This window comes from Carcharodon carcharias, chromosome 22 (assembly GCF_017639515.1).
Source record: "Carcharodon carcharias isolate sCarCar2 chromosome 22, sCarCar2.pri, whole genome shotgun sequence".
NCBI lineage: Eukaryota > Metazoa > Chordata > Chondrichthyes > Lamniformes > Lamnidae > Carcharodon > Carcharodon carcharias.
In genome coordinates this window covers 10,349,281-10,368,728 of record NC_054488.1, presented here as the reverse complement: position 1 = coordinate 10,368,728, position 19,448 = coordinate 10,349,281, and the positions used below count along the sequence as shown (strand labels likewise).

General features: G+C 46.0%; 1 long non-coding RNA gene across 1 annotated transcript in view; it reads right to left on the bottom strand.

The window, feature by feature from the left end:
- Positions 1-257: 257 nt before the first annotated feature.
- The window catches only part of LOC121293829, a 56,082-nt gene continuing 36,891 nt past the window's right edge, over positions 258-19,448 (bottom strand). Inside the window, exon 3 of the long non-coding RNA XR_005946609.1 lies at positions 258-355. This is a non-coding gene — a long non-coding RNA (uncharacterized LOC121293829). The remainder of the gene's footprint in view (positions 356-19,448) is intronic.

Genomic DNA, 19,448 nt, shown 5'->3' with positions numbered 1-19,448 from the left:
TCTCTTCAACTATCTCCTTCAGAACTCTGGGTGTAGTCCATCTGGTCCAGGTGATTTATCGAACTTCACACCTTTCAGTTTTCCTAGCACCTTCTCCTTGGTAATGGCCACCATACTCACCTCTGCCCCCCAACTCTCTTGAGCTTTGGGGATGTTACTCGTGTCTTCCACCGTGAAGACTGACACAAAGTACCTATTCAGTTCCTCCGCCATTTCTTTGTTTCCCACTACTACTTCTCCAGCATCATTTTCCAACGGCCCAATGTCCACTTTTGTCTCTCTTTTACCCTTCATATATGCAGAGATCCAGATGTTTCTGTCAGTGGTTCTCCAGAGGGTGAGGTTTGAGCTATCCCTAGACAACAATCAAAGAAAAATTTATGAATTGACAAGAACTTCCACTCTCACGTTGTTCAACTCGCTGCAAACTCCTTGATAAAGTTATACCTTGTTGAACAAGGTGTCACTGAGTTTTTAACAGTGAACTAATTTCGTAATTACTAACAAACACCCTCACTGGCCCTGACAAACTAATTTTGTGTTTGTGAAGTGTCAAAGTTTTCCATAATGATAGAATAATTCACATATTGTGTTCCCCTCTATTTTAGCTTCTATCTTAATCCAATCCTAATCATTTATTTTGCTATATGAAAATGTGAATTAAAAGTGAAGGATAATAAGTACTTTTAACTTTCTGGTGTGCTGTGCATGAATACTTCAATGTGATAGGCTGCTTTCCTGATTGTTGACATCACTGCCGCTCCATGCCAAGAAATTCCCTTGACCTGGTGCCAGGAAAGGGGAAGAACACAACACAGAGATTGCTGGATCTTTGTGGGTAGCCTTCTTCCAGGGCAATGGCAAGTGTTGCTGCCTCACCTCAAAATCCAGCTTGAAATTTTGCAACAATTGTTAACCACTTCACACATTAATATCATGAATAGTCACGCCTGGAGTTGTATTCAGAGACAACATTTGTATCTTGCAGCATAATTTCATTTTAACATAAAGTTGTGATTAACTTCAAATAAATAGCTATTAATTACTAGGGCTGTAGCTCTCCAGAGATGAAAGCTAATGATATATTCAATACCTAATACTCATTATCCTATGTTTATACATTGAAGGAAAGCAAAAGTGCTTATACTTCTCAATAATTATATGATGCAGGTAACAGCCAAATACAGCTATTTTCATTTTTACATTCACTTTTAACCAAATAAATTAAGAAATTTACGGCAATTCCCCAACAAAACAAAAGATTAGCAATAAATCCACTGATAATATAATGTAAAGATGTTGCATTGCATAGGTCAGTCAGTACCCAGTGCACCTTTCACAAGAGTAAGTAGCAGAAGTTAAACAGAAAAGCTGCTCCCATTAGCTGATTGCACATGGACTAGGGGAACACAGACATAAGGCTTTTAGGTAAGAAATACAAGGGGGGGGTGTGAAAAAGAATATTTTTACGCAGGAAGTAGCAATGAGCTGGAAATTGCAGCCTATGAGGGTGGTGGAAATGGAGATGATGAATGATTTCAAAAGGAAATTGGATGGGCGCTTGAGGAAAATAAATTTGCAGGGCTACAGGGATAGAGCGGAGGGAATGGGATTGACTGGATTGCTCTACAGAGAGCTGGCATGGACTGGATGTGTCAAATGGCCTCCTACTGTGCCATAATGACTCTATGGCTCTGTGTTCCAATGCACCAGACTGCCGGTTTGATTTAATATTAATGGTACATTATACCATAGGTGAGGAGCTCCACCAAGTGGCCTTATATCTGTTCTCCTATTACTATGGGCAAAGGACCCAATTAATTTTTGTGTCTAAATGCAAAGGAACCTTAGCTGTTTCTATAACATCTTTCCATAACAATCATATTCTTTTTCATAACTTAGAAATTATTTTGCATTGACCTTTCTAGAGGTGTCGGGGGAGAAATATTTGTGCCCCTCAAGGTGAGTGAAAATTCAATTACCTAGGATAGAATCGTTCTTCCGCTTTCGACAATCAGTATTAGCATTTGATAATTGGAACCAGTATTGTGTAAGTTGGAACAGATTAAAGCTGTATCTAAATCTCCCAGTTTTCTTAGTGCTGATCGTAAGTTTTCTTTCAACCTTACAATCAGCACGAAGAAAACTGATGTAAGTGCCAGCCTGCTCCAGGAAAGCCCCATCTCAAACCCAAGGTTTCAGTCTATGTCCAGAACCTGTCTGCAGTGGATAAATTCACTTATCTCGGCATCACACTCCCTTGACCTGTCTATATTAACTACGAGACACATGTAAGAATTGCCAAAGCAAGTGTAGCCTTCGGCAGACTTTGAACATCAGTTTGGGAACGAAGAGAAGTAAGTCTGCCTACCAATCTGCAAGTCCATAGAGCAATAGTCCTGCCCCATCAGCCCTTTGCATGTGAGCCTTGGACTGTTTACCAGTGTCAGGCCCAGAAGCTCAACCACTTTCACTTGAGCTGCCTGCAGAAGATCAGATGGCAGGACAAAATACCAGACAATGAGGTGCTCAACCAAGTTGGTATGACAAGCACCCACGCCATATTGAGACAGTCACAACTGAGTTGGGCTGGTCATGTAGCCAGAATGCCTGACACTCACGCACCAAAGCAAACCTTCCATGGAGATCTTGACTCTGGGGTGTGCTCTCAGGGCAATCAAAGGGAGAGCTACAAGTACACTCAGAAGTCTTCATTTAGGAGTTTTGATGTCGAATTCAAGATTTGGGAAAAGCTCGCCCAAGATCTCTATACTTACCTTCGAAAGTAAGCATACATCAGAGGCAGAGAGAAAATGCAAAGAGAGGAAATCCTAAACCAGCAACTCGTCCAAAACTCAGTTGTCTGTGGTATCCTGTGCTATTTTCAGCAGAACCTTCCCAACGCAGAACAGCCTTAGCAACACCTACGTACGCACAGGAACCCTACCAGACACCCCAGATGATGAACATGGTCATCTTCATCTTGAAAGAACAAACAAGGAATTCAACCTTAGCTCAACATAGCTCAACCCCAACCTTCAAAGACATTGGGCTGAATGTTTCCGTCGGGGAGCAGGGGGCGGAGCCTGCTCGCCGAAGCAAAAATGATGCAGGATGACATCAGAGGGAACCCCCAACATCATCCCACCCCATTCAAATCTTCAGGAAGGCGGGGGCACAGCGAAATCAGCTGTCCGCCCGCCGACCTGTCAATGGCCAATTGAGGCCATTGACAGGATAATTAAAACAATTAAAGGCCCTGCCCGTCCAACCTTAAGGCTGGTGGCCAGGCCAGGAGCCCCAGCAGGCTTCTGATAATACATGAAACCTCATCCAACGGCGGGATGAGGCTTCACGTAGGGTTTTAAAAGGTTTCTTAAAGTTTGAGTGAAAGTTATTAACATGTCCCATCTCGTGTGACATTGTCACATGAGGGGGACATGTTAAGGATTTTTTATTTATCTATTTTTAAAGTTTCTACAGATGTCAGCGGTCTCCCTGAGGCGGCACTTAGCCTCAGGGAGATGTGCGCTCTTTCTTCTGCATGCCCGAAAGAGCGCACTCTCGCATTTGAGGAATTCCACCCCACCCCCCCCAACCCACCTTCACAGGGAGCGCATGGCGTTTCCCGGCGGATGTCATGCTGGGCGGGCCTTAATTGGCCCGCCCACTTAAAGTGGCAGCGGGGCCTGCTTCTCCGGCGGAGATCGGCTCCCCGCCCACTGGAGATTGTGTCGGGCCCGCCCGCCCGACCGGCAGAAAATTCTGCCCATTGTGTTTGCCATTCTTAGAGCCTCATTGAGTGAATATTCTCTATTTCTAATCCTAATTAGTAGAAGGCCATTTTTTATGGCAAGATTTTTGCCCCAATAAAACTAGGATTAAACTAGCCAAATTCATTTCCTTTAGGGCTACACAGCTATTCAAGAGAACAGATCATTCTGACATCCAAGCACTCGGAGTGAAAGAATAATACTGCAAGCCCTTCTTATTATTTCATCCTCACAGGCACATGGCTTAACAAATTAAGACCAGTCTGTCTGTAACAGCAGCCCTCCTTCACACTCCTGATCACTAGTTAGCGATTTCCTTCCATTGAAAGTGTCAGCCAAAGCTCAGTAGTAGCACTCCCACCTCTGAGTCAGAAGGTCGTGGGTTCAAATCTCACCCCAGGGATTTGAGCACAAGGTCTAGACTGACCCTTCAGAGTAGTGCCCAAAGAATGCTGCATTCTCAAAGATGGCATCTTTCTGATGCAATATAAAACCAAGGCCCTACCTCCAGAGAAGTCCTCCCTTGTGTCCTAGCCAATATTTATCTTTCACCCAAAATCATTAAGACAAATTGTTTGTTTATTAACAGATTGCCATTTGTGGGACTTGCTATGTACAAATTGGCTGCCATGTTTCCTATATTACTAAAAATGGCTACACTTCAAAAATAAAAGTACCTAATTGGCTTTAAAGCACTTTGGAACATCCTGAAGTCATGAAAGGTGCTATATAAATGCATGTGTTTTATTATTTTTCTTCTTTTCTAAATGATGCACATATATGGATATTGGCCAGAAGTTAACAGCCCCCTGGTAAGGGGGGTTTTGATGGCAGGCGGGGTGTGGGCCGTAAAATTGGGTGCCATGGTAGTGGCATTTGCCACCACCCCAGCCAGTCCCACTGCGATTTCACCAGCGGCAGGAGAGGCGTCAGGCGGCCGGCTCACCTGTAGGCCAACTAAGGCTATTAGGTGAGAGTGACTGCCCTTGATATCAAGGCAGCATTTGTCCGAGTGTGGCGTCAAGGAGCCCCAGCAAAGCTGGGGTCAACAGGAATCAAGGGGAAAACTCTCCATTGCTTGTAGTCATACCTAGCATAAAGGAAGATGGTTGTGGTTGTTGGTGATCAATCATCTCAGTTCCAGGACATCACTCAGGATGTCCTCAGGGTCTTGTCCTCAGCCCAACCATCTTCAGTTGCTTCATCAATGACCTTCCCTTCATCATAAGATCAGAAGTATGGATGTTCGCTGATGATTGCATAACGTTCAGCGCCATTCGTGACTCCTCAGATACTGAAGCAGTCCGTGTCCAAATGCAGCAAGACCTGGACAATATCCAGGCTTTGGCTGACAAGTAGCAAGTAACGTTCATGCCACACAAGTTCCTGACAATGACATTCTCCAGCAAGAAAGAATCTAACCATTGCCCCTTGACATTCAATGGCATTACCATTGCTGAATCCCCCAATAACAACATCCTGGAGGCTACCATTGACCAGAAACTGAACTGGACTAGCCATAGTCAACGAGAGAAGGTCAGAGGGCAGGAATCCTGCAGTGAATAACTCACCTCCTGGTTCCCCCAAGCCTGTCCACCATCTACAAGGCACTAGTCAGGAGTGTGATGGAATACTCTCCACTTGACTGGATGAGAGCAGCTCCAACAACACTCAAGAACCTTGACTTTCCAGGACAAAGCAGCTCGCTTGATTGGCACAACAAACATTCACTCCCTTCACCACCGAAGCACAGAGGCAGTAGTATGCACTGCCGAGACTTACCAAATCTCCTTAGACAGCACATTCCAAACACACAACCACTATCATCTAGAAGGAGAAGGGCAGCAGACACATGGGAACACCACCAGCTGTTAAGTTCCCTCCAAGCCACACACCATCCTGACTTGGAAATATATAACTGTTCCTTCAATGTCGCCGGATCAAAATCCTGGAACTCCCTTCTTAACAGCACTGTGGATGTACCTACACCACATGGACTGCAACGGTTCAAGAAGGCAGCTCACCACCACCTTCTCAAGGGCAATTAGGGATGGGGAATAAATGCTGGGCTAGCCAGTGACGCCCACATCCCATGAGGAAATAATTTTTAAAAATTAAGTGGCCAACTAATAACCATTTAAGAGGCTCTTCCTGCTGCCACTGAGATTTCACCCACAGTAGGAGAGGCAATCGTCGAGCGTCCACCCTGCCAAGTGAAGCCTGGTAAAGTGATAGCTGGGCAAGGGGTGCTTGTCTCCTATCGGAGGCTACCCTAGAGGTTCTTTTCCCCCTTAGGTTTCCTCCGATCCTTGCCAGAGCCTGCCAGGCAGGCCTTGGAAACCTCGGAGTTACCTCGTTCCAGGATTCATGGTCCTTTTTCTTCAAGGCACTGGCTGCAATCCTGGCTGGGTGTGGGGGGAACAGGCTGGGGGGAGGTACAATAAATAAACATTTTCATCACAATGTTGCTGGTTTTGGTGGGAAATTGCACAGTTTGGGAGGACTTTAAGGTTGGAACCAAATCTCTGATATCTCTTGTGCCCGGCCTGGCCATCTTGCATCCAAGGAGAAGCTGGGCTGATGAAGTGACCCAGATCCCAACAGTTTTACCTCCTCTGCCCCAGTGCAAAGTCTGTCTGTTTGATACAGAGACACTTTCAGGATGTGATCCTGGCGTTAGTGAGAACCACAATACCCATTCCTCCGTTGTGAACATAATTTCAAGTTTTATTTTTCAAGGTCTAGTGCGTTTCCAAGACTGGCCTGATACTGCCAAGCCCCATCATTATTCACTAAAGGTTCTTCTTCCTTGATCAGCCCACTGCTCTTCCCCCCTCTCAAAGGAGCAACAACATGCCGCTGGATCTCCCTGCCCCATATTCCCCACTCCCCCCCTCCCCCCTAGCAGGGCAGACACACACAGGGAGCTCAGCAAGTGACACAGGCACTCAGCCCTTTCATGCTAATGGCCCAATTCCCTGGAATTTGACATTGGTCCCGATCTTGATGTGTTTTGTGAGTGGGGAGAGAGGTTTTGTGACAGGAAAATTTTAAAATCTGGGTTTCCCTGCACCTTGTGCAGTTCAAAATCCAGACTTTTTTCAAGCAGGTTCCCCACCTGCAGGCCAGTCTGATTGACAGATCAATCCGATCCCTGGGGGGGGGGTGGTGGGAGTCCAGTATGGGGGGAGGGGGAGGGAATGTCACCATTCCCTTGGGTGGGGAGAAGGTGTCATTTGTTAGCGAGGGAGGGGTCAGCAGCCTAAAGGAGAATCCCATCCCACATCTTGGAAGGTCGGTTCCTAAGGAGGTCCTTAGGTTGGGAGCAGAGTCCAATAGTAGGCAGGGAAACAGGTAAGCTTGGAGGACAAGGAGGGAACACTCCTGCTCCTCCTGACCCATAAGCCATGCTGCAAAGGCCCATAACTAGTCCACAAAGCAGTTTTCTCTTCCCTTTATCTAGGACGTGTCCCCATGCCCAGCTGGCTAGTGTGAAAGCTGGAAAACAGGTTAAATATGAGGCAGGCAGCCTCATTATAATATTTAAATGACCAACCCATCTCCTCAGAGTGAGTTGGTTATCAGTACATTCCAAACCCGTGACCTCTACCACCTAGAAGGGCAAGGGCAGCATACATATGGTCACACCACACCTGCAAGTCCCCATCCAAGTCATACAACACCCTGACTTAGAACCATATCACCACCATTCCTTCACTGTCGCTGGGTTAAAGTTCTGGAACTCCCTTCCTCACAGCCCTGTGGGTGTACCTACTCCACACAGATTGCACTGCATCTAGAAGGTGACTCACCACCTTCTCAAGGGCAATTAGAGATGGGTAATAAATGCTGGCCTTGCCAGCAATGTTCACATCCCAAGAAGGAATGTATTTAAAAAACCACCCCAAACACACCCTCTCCTTAAATCCAGACAGGGGTAGTTTGGAATTAGGTCAGGTTTGTGTTTGAGATTTTTAAAACTTTAATATTCCATCCATTTATTAACGTTTAAAATTGCCCCCATTGTGACAAAGAACGTGACTGACTGACAGGTGGAAGTCTTTGAAACTATTTTCCCTGAAACTAAGGCCCAGATTTTTGGGCTCGCAGAGTCAGGAGATTTCCCAGCGCAGTGAACCCGGCTTTTTAAAAATGTCTGCCCACAGGTTGGATTTTCGATCGGGGGCAAGGGGGGTGCCAGGGGCTCGGGCTGAAACAGGAGTCGGGCAGGTGACCCCAGAACGAACGCGAAGGTTGTCAGGTACAGAGGCAGGCTGGGCACAAGGCCTGCCCCTGTGCACCGAAACCGTGTTTAAGTAAATAAAAAATAATAATAAAACAAAAAACATCTCTTCAGCCCCCAACACCCACACACTCACTATGCCCCATCCATGTCAACCTATGCCAACCCATGCCCCCACCCACCTCACCCGTGGCCCCATACCCCATGTGCCAACTTAGTGCCAACTCATGCCAATCCATGCCGCCAACCAACCACCCTTTACCAATGCCAATGCTGGATAGCTTTGACAGGTTTGACACTTCTTGGACAGATTTGACAGGGTTGAAAGCTGGACAGCTCCTTAACATTTCCTTGACAACTGGACAGTTCCTTGACAGCTGGACAGCTCTTTGACAACTTGACAGTTCCAATGATTTTGTGTGTAAAAAGTGCATAATCATGTTCACTTTTAACAATCCCAAAGGGTGCCTTAACTTCCCCAAAGGGGGCCTTAGCTCTCTCAAAGGCATCCTAGGACTCTATCTAAGTTTTGTCTGTAAAACTGCAGTTGCTTGTACTTTAGTCTATTTAAACAGCTTGCTTAAATTGCCTCTGGCACCTATTATGTGTATTTGTGTTTCCTGTCTCATTTTGGTCAACTGCCGCCAAATACTCTACTCTCTCAAAAACACCCACCAAGTTCAGACCTCCTCACACCTCTTCTATTCTGCACACTCCGGATTCCACACTCCTGTTCTTCCAAAATCCCACATCCTGCCTTTGTGAATCATGCAGTCAAAAACCTCAGTCCAACTCCAGTCTCACCCCTGCAAAGATGGGAAATGCTGGGTTCAGGGTAGGAAGTGGAATTTTCGGCCAATTCCGGGATTTTCGCCATGAAAAGAACCTCTTCATCATGGCAAAACTCCGGGCCTAAGTGTATTCTGTAGGAATTGTAAAGGAGGGTCACTAAGACGGTCAGTATAAAGCTTCGCCAAGTCAACAGTATCAGTAAATTCCAGAAATGGATGAGTCTCTCAAGTTCAGCACAAAAACATGGATTTGTGTATGTTTTACGTGAGTTCCTCACTCTATACTCAAATACTCCATACAGCTCCAAGACATTTCTCCCTATAAATGTCATGCTGGAAAAGATGTCAGTGTGAGTTGTGAAGCCAAAATCCTTGTAGAGATAAATGGCTCATAATTGAACCAGGGATCTACATTAGCTTATTTCCTTTTGTGTCTGCAATACTTAGGCACATTATTGATAGAAACGAAGCATAGATATTATAGAACTGACTTGTTAATAAAGCTATTTGCAAGTAGCCTGTTTGAAGTGACAAGATTTTCCTTACAGTGGAATTGCCTCCTTAGGGGTCTAGTTTGCAGGGAAAAAAAATAGTCTTTTAAGATCACTTTGCGTTTGCTTTCAACCACAGTCTCAGGTATTTTTGCCAATTATACCTTAAACCTGAGCAAGTTTCATTGGATAAACAAAAAAATCAGAAAGCAAATAGACTCAAATCAGAGAATCATTATATCTACCGCTGAAGATGATCGGCTCTTAATTTATGATTATCTGAGAATTTCAGGAAGGAAAGCAATTGGAAAACGTTGCTTATCTGTCCTCGGGTACTTAAGAAGCAGAATGTGAGCTGTAGTGAGTGGAGAAAACTGATGATCAATCAATTACTGAACTCCCAAGCTGGAACGATAAAATTGAACAGCTCCAATCCATTGGAGAATATGGGCAACTTAAAGCCCGTTAGAAGCAATCAAATTGGCTGAAAATATATCCAAGGAATTGCAGGAATTGAGTGAATTGAAAAGCCATTGGCAAGTGACAAGGAATGAATTGTTGAACTGCCCATCGGTAAATGGACTAAAAATACCACTTGGAAAAACTCAGCAGGTCTGGCAGCATCGGCGGAGAAGAAAAGAGTTGACGTTTCGAGTCCTCATGACCCTTCGACAGAACTTGAGTTCGAGTCCAAGAAAGAGTTGAAATATAAGCTGGTTTAAGGTGTGTGTGTAAATTGACATCTTTTGATGATCTGCTTCTATCACTGCTTGTTTGTCCCTACAACCACACCCCCCTCCCTCCACCTCTCTCTCTCTCTCTCTCTCCGCCCCCCACACACACACCTTAAACCAGCTTATATTTCAACTCTTTCTTGGACTTGAACTCAAGTTCTGTCGAAGGGTCATGAGGACTCGAAACGTCACCTCTTTTCTTCTCCGCCTATGCTGCCAGACCTGCTGAGTTTTTTCAGGTAATTCTGTTTTTGTTTTTGTTTTGGATTTCCAGCATCCTCAGTATTTTTGTTTTTATATAAAAATACCACTTGACCCATCTTGTTAAAGAAAGATGTCAGGTAATCTGAGCAAATCAACAAACCTGGCCAGAATGACAGGCTGTCAGCTCTGGCATTTCTACAGGATGACAGTACCTGGCAGGGCCAAACTGGCTGCTAATGGATTTTGAACAATGTCCAAGTGTATAGCTGTCTAATATTGCATGGGTAGATTTGTTCGTGAAGCCTACACTTAAAATGAATCCAAAAATATTCTTACAAAGGGGCATTTACACATTGTAGACTTCCTCATTTATGTGTGTTTATAGCATTTTAGCATTTGCCAAATATTACATTTTATATTACTATTTCATTATTAATAAAGATATTAATTACTTTGGTCTGTAAGCCAACGCATTTGTGTGGTAATACATTCCATTTCAAAGAGAATTTAGCACAGAAGGACAAGGTTGTTTTAAGTCCCGTAAACAGATTTCCACAAACCTGATCTTTGTTCATTCCATTAACACTTCAATAGTGAGAGAGGACTGAAAGTGAACAAATTCTGAATTATAAGGGAAAGGTCCAATCATGGTGCTCAACTGGTAGGGAGAGAGAGAGAGAGAGAGAGAGACAGAGAGACAGAGACAGAGAGAGAGAGAGACAGAGAGAGAGAGAGGGGGAGGAGGATGAGGAGGAGGAGGAGTAATAGTAGTGGCATTGTTACTGGGCTAGTAATCCAGAGGCCCCGGGTAATGCTCTGGGGACCCAGGTTCAAATCCCACTACGGCAGATGGTTGAATTTGAGTTCAATCAAACTAAATAAAAGTTAAATGATAAAAGCATACTTGATCTCATCCTAACCTGCCTGCCGCAGATGTACCTGTCCACAACAGTATCGGTAAGAGTGACCGCCATACGAAGTCCTGTCTTCATATTGAGGATACCCTCCATCGTGTTGTGTGGCACTATCATCTTGCTAGATGCAACTCTAGACTGGGCAAGCATAAGGCATTGGGACCATCAGCAGCAGCTGAATTGTACTCAACCACAATCTGTAACCTCATGGCCCGGCATACGCCCTCTCTACCATTACCACCAAGCCAGGGGATCAACCCTGGCCCATTAAAGAGGGCATGCCGGGAGCAGCAGCAGGCAAACTAGAAATGAGGTGTCAACCTGCTGAAGCTACAGCACAGGACTACTTGCATGCTAAACAGCATAAACAGCAAGTGATCAAAGCTCTGCAGTCATGCCACATCCAATCATGAATGGTGGTGGACAATTAAACAACTCACTGGAGGAGGAGGCTCCACAAATATCCCCATCCACAATGATGGGGGAGCCCTGCACATCAGTGCAAAAGATTTTGCAACAATCTTCAGCCAGAAGTGCTGAGTGGATGATCCATCTTGGCCTCCTCCAGAGATCCCCAGCATTGCACATGACAGTCTTCAGCCATTTCGAATAACTCCATGTGATATAAGGAAATGACTGGGCACTGCAAAAGCTATGGGACCTGACAATATTCTGGCAAGACTTGTGCTTCAGAACTTGCCGTGTCCCTAGCCAAGCTGTTCCAGGACAGCTATAACACTGGCATCTACCTGGCAATGATGAAAATTGCCCAGGTATGTCCAGGACAAATGCAATCCAGCCAATTGCCACCACATCAGTCTACTTTCAATCAGCAGTAAAGTAATGGGAGGGGTCATCAACAGTGCTATCAAGCGGCACATGTTCAGCAATAACCTGCTCACCAATACTCAGTTTGGGTTCCACCAGGGTCACTCAGCTCCTGACCTCATTACAGCCTTGGTTCAAACATGGACAAAGGAGCTGAACTCCAGAGATGAGGTGAGAGTGATTGCCCTCGACATCAAGGCAGCACTTGATCAAGTGTGGCATCAAGGAGTCTTATCAAAACTGGAGTCAGTTGGAATCAGGGGAAAACTCTCTACTGGTTTGGAGTCATACCTAGCACAAAGGAAAATATACTGAAAAACGAGACATGTGAAAGCTTTTCATCTTGCACTCATCAGGACACTTCACAAGAATAAGGGCGAAACAACAATTTATACTGTATGAGAAGAGAGTGCTGATTGGTTGGCAAGTGGACTCTGATTGGTAGAGGAATTGTCATGTAGAATGCACCAGTGATGGTGACTGACAGTTAACTGCCAAGCATTGTTTGAATTTTAAACCAGGCAGTTTGACCCTGATTGGTCAAAGCATTGCCCTGAGGAATGAGTCAGCCATTGGTTGTCACTTACTTTGTTTAGCTGAAACAGGTACAATGTGTGTACTTGTTCTTTCTGCCTGCAAAGACCAGGCCCTGTGTATTAATACATGTAACTTCCAGTACACGCAAATACACCACAAGGCGAGCCCGACTGACAATCTTAAATTGGTTGTCAGTGTAACTCTTAGCACACTGAGGATTATTTAGCAAATGTTGTCCAATCACGGAATCACATCTAACATTGGACACTGTGTTTTGAGCTTTGCAAGGACAGGCTGGTTGGGTACATTCTGTTCTTGCCCATTGTGAACAGCGGCTGGTACATGTTGTTTGATACGATCCGCCAGTCTTTGGGACATGTCACCTATACATCTAGCATCACACTGGCACTGAAATTCATAAACCACATTACTCATTTGGACGCCCCCACCTTCATCTCCTCTGGACAGCACCCACCACCACCCCCCCCACCCCCATGTCTTGCGCCCACCCTCCCTTCATTTCCCCCAGTCCTCCCCCCACCTCATGTCTTCCGTGTGCTTCATATTTGCGGCCAGCTCCAGTGGCGCAGCCAGCTTCGACTCTCGGGCAAGTGTCTTCAAATTCTCCCTCACCAGGTGCGCGACACAAATGTCCAGTCGGGTGACGGAACGACGTAAATTCCGGCTGGGGGGGGGGTGGAAGATTCGACAGGGGCTTTAATAAGCATGAAATGGGTTCCTGCCGAGCTTCAGCAGGTAGCCCAGTCTGCCCTCAGCCCTCCATAAATCCGACTGATGACGGGCGGGGAAGATGCTACCCAGCGTGCGCAGTGTGTACATAGACTAGAATGCTTTACATTCTGGGCTCCTAAGCTGAAAGTGAAGGGAACCCAACGCATATTTTTTTGCCTCTCCCAGTATTTGTACTGGGTAAGCGTGATGGGGTTTATGGCATTTTATTGATGGTATTGGACTAGCTTCATGAGACCAGCAGGACGTTCCCTGCGTGTTATTTCTGTGAGGTTGTCTTCCCAGTTTCAATTGGCAGAGCTTCTATTTCTAGCAAATAAAAACGTTGCAGGCCAAGTTAGAAATTTTTCCTCAGGAAACGCTTCTTGCTGACCAATGGGCCATAAGCGTCTCCGATACATCTGGAGGCCCGAAACTCTTCAAGAGGCAATGCCAACAGTTATGTCAGGATCACATTCACCATTCCCTCTCGGGCTGACTTCACCAGAATTCATCGAGTCAGTGGGAGGTCTTCCAATTAGAATGAGGAAAATGGGACCAAACCCCACTACAGGCATTTTTCTGGTACCCACCAGCTATATGTGACCAAAAGCTATGGCCATTGTGTGGGGGATGGGGTGGGGTGTTATCCAGTAACAGCCACATTGAAGGGAGCTAATCCTGAAAAGTCCTAAGAAAAACTCACCATTTTGGATAGGGGATTTAAAGTGGTTTCCTAGCCTGGGCGCCCCATTGATGGGGAGCCTCAAGCCACCCAAGCGGACTCCAGTATGGTTTACCTCAGCAGACTCCCACTAATTTACCAAGTTGTGACAAAGCCAAAGGCGCAGAGAGACTCCCAGCAAAGGGAAGCCCTCCTCCTACTCCCTCCAGCTTCCTTGCAGTCAGTTTCCAGGGGTCCAGCTTTTTAAGGGAAATTAGGGATGGGCAATAAATGCTGGCCTTGCGAGCGGTGCTCATATCCAAAGAAGGAATTTTAAATATAAGGTTCTGCCCCTTTTAAGATAAATAGAATACCCCCACAAACAACCAAGATCCAGCTCACCTGAGTCTTCTCTATTGTCCAAGTAGCTCTAGTGTCTCTCGTATTTGAAAAATATTTATTAATTTGCACTGTAAGTAATAATTGAAGTGATGTAGTGTACAAATAATAATGCACCCCAATAAAACATTAGGGGAAAAGAAGAATGACAGCTTTATTTTGGCTTTTGACCAAATGATGGTTTTATAAAGAGCAGGGCAACAAATTACGGGGCTGGGTTATCACAGAGTCGGAGAGACTCCATGGAGGTGTAAAAATGGCAACCAGGACCTGATTCCGGGATTCCCAACCCCATTCCCAGTGCCCCTAAATTTCACCAGCAGCTGTTAAGGGTGGGAGCTACTGTGGGTCGTGAGCCCGCAACCTGAACTCCAGGCCTAGCCGGCTCCATAGCCATATAGCTCCACCGGGACTGGGCATATTCTAAACCTACGCAACTTTCATAGAGTTGGGCCAGCTTTTAAAGGACTCATGGTTCACGGCACCGCAGAGGTGTCATGATCCATAGTCTGGATGAGGGAACATTTTGAAAAGTAAGTTCAAAAGGTCTTACCTATGCTCCCCATGCCAAGCTATAACCTCCCCACCCCACAGATACAACCCCATTGCTCCTCATACCCTCCATGCCAATCTATGTCCCTCCACCTACCACCCATGGCCCCACATATGCCAACCTATGGCATGTCCATGTCCACTCACCCATTCTGTACACTCTGTACAGAGCCAATGAACCCTATAGTAACAATAGGATGTGTGGGAAAGCTTTCTTTTAAAAAAACAGTTATTCATTCATAACTTTCTTCTTTTGTGAAGAAACGCTTTTTACTATAGCCTTATAAAAGTGTCAACCATCCAGTCCTTATAAAGTATTAACAGCTGAAACCACAAGCACCTGAAACCTCTGTATCTTGTGTAAATAAATATTGTGCATTTGACAGCATAGATCAGAGAGCAAGAGCTGGCAATCAATCAATGTTTTCCCTGGGGTGCAACTGTTTCAACAGTCTAATGGATGTCTGGGTTCTGAGCCAAGCTTCAACTGCGAGATCAAACAGGGCCTCATTTTAATGCTTCATCTGTAATTGGTGCCTCTAACTCCCTCAGTACTGCTCTCTAGTGTCAGCCTGAATTGTGCACTCAAGTCTCTGTAGTGGGACTTAAAACCACTGAAGCAAAAAGCTACCACTAAGCCGCAGCTGACAAATATAGCCTATGAACGGTTTCTGAGAAACCTGGAAAAGCTGTTGAATAATACTTCCTTATGAATATAAAATAATTAGGTTATAAGTTCTACTTGAGTTTTACAACAGTGACTAAATTTCAAAAAGTACTTAATTGGTTGTAAAGCACTTTGAGATGTCCAGTGGTCATGTTAAGTGATATATAAATGCAAGTGTCTCTTTCTTTTAGATTTGGTGTTCCAATGTATCGGAGAAAACATAATTGGAGAAGGTGTATTTAAATTGTGGTTTCACATGGAAGAAGTGTTTACTGGAGATGGTGTGGGATGAAGCAAATCTCCCACATGGAAAAGTGCCAAGTGTAAGGTCAGGTAATCAAAGGGTGAACTGGAGCAGCAGAGAGAACAATCCTTCTGGAAAGTGGACTGAGGAAGGAGAAGATGTACTTGGTGGTGGAATAATGCTGCAGGCAATAGAAATGCAGGTGTGGAAGCTAGTGGGATGGAAGCTAAAGCAAGGAGTATTTGTACATCAAGAAGTTGTATAAAAGAAGCACAGATAATAAGACAAATATATGATCCAGGGCTCCATTAGCAATGAGCAGAAATCAGTTAAAGAAACGAAAAGGACATTTCAGCAACTCTGATAGGGAGAATAGAATCAGCAGAGCAGATATGGTGGGAAGAAGTGGATGAATATTTACAGAAATCAGAGTACGAAAGAAAGACAATGCAGCTTGTGCAGGAGTCTGAGAACTAAATAGCTTTTGGATTTCAAAGAAAAATCTAGGGCCAAGATTTTCAGGAGCAGGAGTGGACGTGGACCCGATCAGCGCCCACAATCAGGGCCACGCCGCCATTTTGCACAGGCGGACCAATTAAGGCCCGCCCAGCGCATTTCCGACTCCCGTGGATAGCGGGAGTGTGTGGGCGGCGGTGGGTGTGCACAGACCGCCAAGTCCAATGACCACCCAGCGGCCTGTTTAAAGGAAGGCCTAGCAGCCTCCTGTAGGCTGCTCACAATGGCCAGCTCGAGTTCCAACCGCAGGGGGTCTGCTCAGCAGGGCAGCCTGGAGGGAAGGGCAGAGGAGCAGGCCAGGCTGCAGGGTAGGCCAGAGGGGGGGCCAATATGCCCCTCGCTTTTCTGATGACTGCCTTGCTGCCCTCCTCGAGGAAGTGGCAGCACAGCGGGAGGTGTTGGTCCCCTCGAATGGGAGGAGGAGCCCCCCCCCCCCCCCCCCCCCCCCCCCCCCCCCCCCACATGACGAAACGTGCCTGGGAGGAGGTGGCGGAGGTGCTGAGCTCCCGCGATGTGGTGCGGCACACCTGGATCCAGTGCTGTAAGCGCTTTAACGATTTGTTGCACTCTGGAAGGGTGTGTAACATGTTGGCATTGGGCATTTAACCCAGCAGGTAGCCTTAGCCTTTGAGGGCTCCCCCTCCAAGTCTTACTGTCGTGACTCCATTGAATCATATTGGCCATTTCTCGTACGCTGGGTGGACAAGCAGATAGTGCCCATGCTTAGATCAGCCTGAGTGGTTCATGAGGAGATGAGCTCTCCCCCTCACCATGTGTTGCTCTTAGTCGCACATGACTAGTCTGGGGGCAACCTGCAGTAGATGCAGCTAGGTACATACTCAGAACTCCAACACATGTCCTGTTCACAGTGATGAGATTGCGGAAGGGGAGCCTCAAGGACTCGTGGCTAAAAGCCATCTGCTGCCCTTGGCGTCACACCTAGTTGTGCCTCCTTGTTATGGGAACTAAGACCATGTGGTTCCTAAAGTGATGGACGCAGAATGTGTCCAAGGTGGCCGTTGTGGAGGTGTTGGGAGCAGATGTACTATCTTTGTGTGACTGATCAGCAGTCGCAGAGAGAGGAGGCACTAGAGGCCTGATATGGGCCCCTGTGGTTAGGGTGTGATGTGTGCATGCAGAGTCCATGTGCGATTAGCCACAATGAACGGCCTTCTCTGTTTTTCAGGAGAAAAATGCTCACAATGTGTGTGACCGTTTGCAGACTGGAGGCGGCCAGGCCCAGCTGATGATCTTAAGCCGCTTCGAGCAGGAGGCCCTGAAGCTTGAGAGGCGCCATGCGCCCAGGTCCACAGGTGTCAGTGAAGCGGGGGTGCAGCAGCCAGGTATTTGAGGCCAACAGCGAGGTCCGCTCTGTCTTCCCACCATCCAAAGCACTAATGATTGTTTGAATCGTTATTGTTGCAACATTGCTCGGTCACAGAGTGATAGATTCAGATGTGTGGGTCATAGGCAAAGATCCCTCGGCCCTTCAAAGATGCATGTGTCAACCACCTTCCAAATTCGCCATATCCCATTTCTGACCACTATCCCCTTGAATGCCACAGCATCGCTGCTGCACCTCCACATGGGGGGACATGTGTGAATAATTTTTCCCTTTCTTTATTAAAAAATTTCAATCTGAACTTAATCTCCCTGAGGCAACTCCGTGCCTCAGGGCGATTTCTGTGCTCTTTCGCACAGTGCAGGCCCCGACTCTCCCTCCTCCTCCCTCCCCCCGCGCCCGCACAGGTACCTCTGAGCGCTATCAGCCGTGCGTCACGCTGGGCGGGCCTTAATTGGCCCACCCACATAAAATGACGGTGCACAGCGATCGGCTCCGCTTCTGCCCGCACCCTCTCCCAACCAGCCCGCCCAACGGGCAGAAAATTCTCGCCCATATTTCTTTAGATAAGTTTTTGTTTTAGGTGATTTAATATCTTTTACCACTTGGGGTCAGCCAAGCACAATAAATAACGCAGACAACAGATTTCCTGCTCGTCAGCAGCACATTTTTCCCATCAGTGCCATTCCTGTTGTCAGGAAACAACGGGTGGAATTTTGCTGCTCCTCCCACCTGCGGGATCTTCCAGTCCTGCCAAAGTCAATGGAATTTTGAACAGCTTGCCAAATTTTCCAGCCTCACACCCACCACGACAGGGCTGTAAAATTCCAACCCCCCCAGTTAGAGTAACTGGAGGACACATCCTGTGCAGGCCAACAAAACAGAACAAATTGAGAGCATTCCAGCAACCAAGCCTTTATAAATGCTGAAACTTTGAGTTAATATTTATTTATTCTCATCCTAAAATTTCCCGTCTACTTCTCTTTCTTCTGAAAATCTCTGCTTGTCTCAAACTCCTTTGGCTTCGGTCATGCTTTTGCCCACCTCCCCCCTTGATCGCTCCTGCCCTCCTTCCCTCACCCTCTACTCCTTTCCCCTTATTCCCTCCTGCTCGGTGGCCAGCTCGCATAGCACTCTGAACAATCTTTCTACGGCGAGGTGTGCTACACCTACAGAAATATAAAGTGTTATTTTACTATTGCGGCTGTTGGTTGTTGTAATGTGCCCTTAAGGGACATCAGCATGATGTCACTAAAAGGGAAACATGTCATGTGATCCAGTCTTAGTTTCACTTTTGCTTTGAGCAGAACGCAGACACACACAACTTTGACGCCTTCGAGCTTTATACCTGTGGTAACTGTTCTCATGTGTCTGGTCTTAATAAGTGAATCCACAACGTGTTTACCCAAATCCCTTATGAGTGGTTGGTGCCTTGTGTCTTGTATAGTATTAAAGCCCAAGGAATTATATCATTATAATAACATGAAATTGATCTCATTTTCTTTTTTAAATGGATTAGAATTGCTTATTTTCCCATGGGTTTTTGTGTATCTTTTAATTTTGTTTGTTTTGTTTACTAAGCTTTTGCAGAATTAACTTCAACTGTTGTATTTTTCCCTGCAACAGACTGTTCAAAATGAGACAATGGAAGAGGACAAGCAGCTGACTGCTTTGTAGAGTGTGATTAAAATGATGGTTGGGTGAAGGGAAAATAGCTGCAGATGGGTACAGGAGTGACAGAGCAAAATGACCGGGACTGAATTCCATTATGGAATAAACACATGTCAGACTTTCAACCAATAGGTTAGGGAGAGAGGAAT